This window comes from Carcharodon carcharias, chromosome 3 (assembly GCF_017639515.1).
Source record: "Carcharodon carcharias isolate sCarCar2 chromosome 3, sCarCar2.pri, whole genome shotgun sequence".
Lineage (NCBI taxonomy): Eukaryota > Metazoa > Chordata > Chondrichthyes > Lamniformes > Lamnidae > Carcharodon > Carcharodon carcharias.
Genome location: NC_054469.1, coordinates 136,652,569 through 136,658,486, shown reverse-complemented (window position 1 = coordinate 136,658,486; position 5,918 = coordinate 136,652,569). Strand labels below are relative to the sequence as shown.

At 44.8% G+C, this 5,918-nt stretch overlaps 1 long non-coding RNA gene across 1 annotated transcript; it reads left to right on the top strand.

The window, feature by feature from the left end:
- The first annotated feature begins 2,704 nt into the window (after nt 1-2,704).
- LOC121275627 lies at nt 2,705-4,917 on the top strand. Its single transcript, XR_005942532.1, has 2 exons — nt 2,705-2,965; nt 4,528-4,917. It is a non-coding gene; the product is annotated as an uncharacterized LOC121275627 (long non-coding RNA).
- The last annotated feature ends 1,001 nt before the right edge of the window (nt 4,918-5,918 follow it).

The following is a 5,918-nucleotide window of genomic DNA, read 5'->3' as shown; positions in this document are numbered from 1 at the left end:
CGCATGTCCAGGGACTCACATCTGCCACCTACTGCAGGATTTGGCGCCAAGGGGACATAGAGGGCATCCACTGCCAGTGGCTGTGAAAGTGACAATGACGCTCAATTTCCATGCCAGTGGCTCCTTTCAGGGCTCCACAGATGATCCCTGTGGGATTTCACAATCCGCCACCCACAAATGCATCCATGAGGTCACAGATGCCATCTTCTCCATGGCACACAACTTTGTGCATTTCGTCCGGGACCGGGACAACCAGGATGCAAGGGCCATTGGATTCACCCAGATCTCGGGATTCCCACAGGTGTAGGGTGCGATTGACTGCATTCATGTGGTGCTAAGGTCTCCGTCGCTACACTCGGTGGACTTCATCAACCACAAGGGCTTCCACTCACTGAACGTGCAGCTGGTGTGCGACCACCAGAATCGCATCCTGCAGGTATGCGCACAGTTTCCAGGGATTGTGCGCAAAACCTACATCCTGAGTCGCTTGCAGATCCCTGCAGGGTCCACAGAAGCTGCAGAGATGGCTCCTTGGGGACAAGGGCTACCCGCAGAGGCTGTGGCTGCTGACACCCGTGCAGTGGCCTCAGACTGCAGCAGAGCGACGCTATAATGAGGTTCATGCAGCAGCTCGCAACTTGGTGGAGCAGACATTAGGGTGCTGAAGATATGGTTCCGGTGCCTGGATCGGTCTGGTGGGGCCCTGAAATACAGTCTGCAGAGGGTGTCACGCATCATCATCGTCTGCTGTGACCTTTACAACTTGGTACTGCAACGGGGAGAGGAGCTGGCTGAGGAGGAGATGGAGGAGCTGCACATTTCCTCCAACGAGGAGGATGCTGACGGGAATGAGGGTGAGGGGGTCCTCGGTGGTGATGATGATGGGGATGAGGCAGGCACACTCGGGAGGCCCTCATAGCTGGCAGAAATGATCACTGGTCACAGATGCTGGTGTGATGGGGGCCAGCCCCACCCTAAAGGTGCTGAGAGCACACAGAGAGTATGAGAGAACTCTGTAGCACTTGCCCACTACATTCTGGCAGCACAGGGAAGAGGCCCTGGACTGAGATATTTGCCTTTACCTTGTGCAGAAAGTTTTCACATCTGAGTGACAAGAACGCTGTTCATCAGAACAAGGAGCCACAGGCAGGGAGATATTCCTAGGAGCTTATTAACAGTAGTGAACAGTGTGTACAAGTGATCAACACCCATGCCCAGGCTGTGCAACTACTTTTACTTAACTTTCCTAACCCTGCCTCTATGTCTTGGTGCTTCCCGGACACGCACAACAGAGTTGGAGGCAGCCTGCTGACTGTGACTTCCTGTCTGTGATAACCTTGGCAGATGTCCTCTGGAGGGCCGAGACTTGGTGAGCCCCAGCCTGCTTTCAGGGTCCTGCTGTGTGGCCATGGCACCCTCCCCGGCCTGTGAAGCTGGACCCATTGTAGAAGCAGGGGGCTGTGGTCTTTTTTTGGCATGAAAACAACAGTTCCAATGTCTCCTTCTATGCTACAACCATTCCATGATTATATGTCTGATGTCGAAAGAGGTCAAATGAAGCAGTATTAGTTAATGTAGGCTAATAAGCATAATCGGTCCTCTGTAAAAGATTGTCTTTGTAAATCGTACAAAAATGTATTATGGCAACTGCGTTACACAGAGAGTATTTTATATGGTTTATTTATTAATTGTAAAGTTGTAAATAACAAACTGCATAACAAAAAGTATCATTCCGAGGAGACCTTTTATACGCACAAAGCACCAACCACAGGGAATTATAGATAAGTGAACTTTTGATTGAGGGAGGGAGGGAAGATCCTGGCTCAACTAACGTGAGGAAGTAAGTCATACTATATCCACATGATATATCCAACTGTTGCTTGTTTCCCTTTACCATCATGTGAATATTAAAACATAAAGTATATAAAAATCACATGGTCATACAAATGGGCAAATAATTTAATTGTATCCAGTGACTTTTCTAATTTGAATCCACTGGCATGTTTTATTATCTGCATAAATTACAATATTGTGGTTACATTAGTCAGATATTTATAACATTATTGTCAAGTATTATGTTATATTAAATCCTGCTATAAATTGGGACTTTTTCCCACAAATAATATTTAACAACGCCCTAGTAGAAAGCTATGATTTTGAAGGAGAAGTAGTTCTGAACCTCAGTGGAAGACCAGCAACAGTATCACAAACTGTTACTATCTTGCTTGATACTAACATTGACAATACTATCATAATGTCACAAAACTATCATATTTTTCATAATATTATTGTGGGATATTCTAAAATAGGCCTCTGTGTGTGTGTGTGTGTGTGTGTGTGGTCCTGTGTGTGGCTGATTTAATTAAATTTGAGACAGGTAGACGGCAAGGTTGAAATTATCAGAAGAGTTAGGTGTAAAAAGACATTTGAAATGCTAATGAGTGAGCTAGGGTAAAGTCAGCAGATAGGGTGTGAATGAAATTTGCGTTTTTAGATAAGTGGAAAAGTTGTTGGATTTTCAAACAGATGGTTATTACGTTGATTATTCCCAAAAGTACTGACCATAATGACAACATAAAAGATTTTTATATATGGGAGAAGTAAATTCGAAGACACTCTGCCTTCCCATCTAATTGGCTGGCAGCTCCTGGAGGTGTGATGTTCGAACAACAGCAGGAAGTTAATTATTAAGTTTTGGGTAGAACATTACAGGGATTGTGGGGAGGTGATGGTGGATGAATTGCCACCCCGCTGGAAGCAAAGCAACCCCACTCCATGGCAGCCCAATCAACAGCCACACACGCAGTGTGGAAATTCCGCCCCTCATCGGGGAGGAGCTCCTGCCTTTGGGATCTGTCTGTCAATCCGATTTTCTGGAAGCTCTATCAGTACTAAGATCGCATTAGTGGGCGTTGCTGGCACTGCAAGCAGGCCCAAGAAGAAAGCCCATGGAACCCAGAGCTAGGTAAGTCTGGGGACTTGGACAGGGAGAGTTTGGGCAGTTTAGGGAGGTGGTTGTGGGTGTGGGGGTGGGCTGATGTGTTTTAATGGAGCAGGTGTGTAGGAAGAAAGGGGGGCATTATCTTAGGGGTGTTGCCGCTCTGATGCGCAAAGAGCACCCCCAGAAGATAATAATCCCCTTCCTTCCCGCCTTTCAAAAAAGGTTTCTTTAAAAAGCGTCCTGCCCATTCCCGCCTGACTGCCCACCACCAAACATTTTATGACATGGACAGCTTTTTATCGGGGTCAATTGGCTTGTTAACAAGCCCAATTGAACCTTGATCTTTTTATTTAAATATGGTGGGTGGGCTGCTGATTTCGGAGTCTGCTCACCTCTTGCATTGTAGGGATGAGCTCGGGGGGTGGGGGGATGGTGGGTACCTGCCCTATTTTACATGCCCCCCTGCCAAAAACATACTCAGCAGGGGGGCACATAAAACGCAGACCCTTGTCCCAGCTTTCAGGGCTAATGGAGGTAGGCCTGCCCCAAAAATTTCAACCTGTGGGTGGGTCCACTGCCACCCAGTTAAATCCAGGCCAGGATTACAAGATGAACAAGGTTGGGAAATACTGCATGGTGCACAACATTTTAAAAAGGCAGGAAAATGGAATAGGAGAAGGGGTGGCCCTGATAGTAAAATGACAATATAAGGACAATAGTAATAAATGCATCTTGGTTCAGAAGCTCAGGAAGTAGAATTGGTATGGATGGAGATTAGCAATAACAAGGGTCAAAAAATGCTGGTACGAGTATTTTCTAGCCTCTTAACAATAGTTATACTGTTGGACAGAGCACTAAGCAAAAAATAATTGGAGTTTGTAACAGAATGGTGGAGGGGGTGGTGGCATTAGTCTACATATAGAAAAGACCATCAAATTGGCAAAATTACTTTGGAAGGCAAATTTGCAGAAAGTTTGCATGACAGTTTCCAGGAATAATATGGAATGGAGCCAATTAGGGATAAAGCTATTCTACATCTAGTATTGTGTAATAAGGCAAGGTTGATATGCCATATCATTGTATAAGATCTTCTGGGGAAAAAGTGATCATAAAACTATTGAATTCCACATTAATTTTGAGAGAGGCATATTCAACTGCAAAACAAGAACTTTAAACTTAACTAAAGCCAATTACATAGGTACGAGTGGGGATCTAACTACAGTTGATTAACCAAATGTATTGAAAGGTATAGTAATAAATAAATATGGGAACCATTTAAAGAAATAATTCAAAATTTTCAACAAAGATGCATTCCATTAAAAAAAACAAACTCAGTGAGAAAGATGCATCTGTTGCTTAGCAGGGAAATTATGGATATTATTAGATTAGGAAAAAAGGCATATAATGCTGTGAAATAGTATGGTAAATCTGAGGATTGAGAGAGCTTTAGAAACCAGAAAAGGGTGACCAAAAAGTGAATAAAAAAGGGAAAATGAGAATGTGAGAATAAACTAGCCAGGAATATAAAAAAGTATGAGTTGTATGAATTTTTACAAGTGTATAAAAAGTAAACATTGGTCCTTTAGATGGAGGAGGGACAAGCGACATTATCATGAGCAATGAGGAAATGGCAGAGACATTGAACAAATACTTTGTCTCTGGCTTCACAGTAGAAGACACAAATTACATCGCAGAAGTTGTGTGAAACCAGACAACATCAGGTGACACCATGGCAGGTGATGCGCCACATTTAAAGGGCTGCTAGGACTGCATTTAATGAGGACCACCTGCCGGGACAACTCAGAGGTGAAAGGAAACCTGCAGCCAGAATGGCAGAAGAGATACCCCAGAAAGCCCCATCGCCTCAAGTAACTGCGACAACAGAGGAGGGTCCTGTACCTGCATAGGAGCCCCTCACCATGCAGGGTACCACATGTTTTGTCACTCAATAAAGGATTAATGTACTTTGCACTTAATCTTCTTCCAACTCTTGCTATCCTTTGGGACTTCAGTTACAGCCTGGCATCCTCAAGGGGCTGACCATGCTGTTTCATGCCGCATGTAAATATGCCTTCCCCTTACCATTGTGCAATGTGCATCCGGGTGCAGAGCAATGGGAGGAACAATGAAAGAGGTGACAGCAGGGCTGTAACAAGATAAAGCTTTATTGGTATGAATCCAATAGATAGTAAAGGTCACATGAAACATCTGTGTATTAGAACTTCTCAAGTCTCCCTTAGACTATCTCACTGTGCCTTGCTTGTGGTCCCTGGGACCTTCACTTTGTACCGCCTGGTCAGCAGCCTCCTCCACACCCTCATCACCAGATCTACAAGATCCTAATTGTTTAATGCTTCCCTCTCTGCAATGCCAGGTTCTGTAGTGCACAATAGGTCACCCTGATATGCAAGACCCTCACTGGGGCATATTCAAGGGCTCTGCTGGATCAATCAAGGCACCTGAACCACACCTTCAGAGGTTCCATGCCTGCTCGATAGTCGTTCAGGTTGCCCTGTGTACCCCTCCTCTGCATTCATGGGTGGATTCCTCACAGGCATTAGTAGCCATGACCTCAGTGAGTAAACCTTGTCACAAAAATCCATCCCTGAAGATGCACGGGGTGAGGGTGCAGGAAAAGCTGTAGTGCTTGGGACTGCCAAAGTACAATAGATGATGGTGTATAAATCGACCCTTGAAGCCTCAAAAAATCCATTTAAAAGCAGGGCTTAATTTATACACCAAATATAAAAGTGAGACATCAGCGTCGATGTGGGTTGTCACCATTTTGCAATGTCATCAGCATCTGATGCAGAGAGTGGGCATGTCTTAAACTCCCACATATCATCACACACAGCCTGTATTGTCTGCTTGCTCCCTTGCGCCCAGTTATAAAATACCGTAAGTAATAATGTATTTATGGGGTGAAAAGTTGAAGCTGACTATGAATGCGAGTATAGCACATCATGGCTGAAAGGGT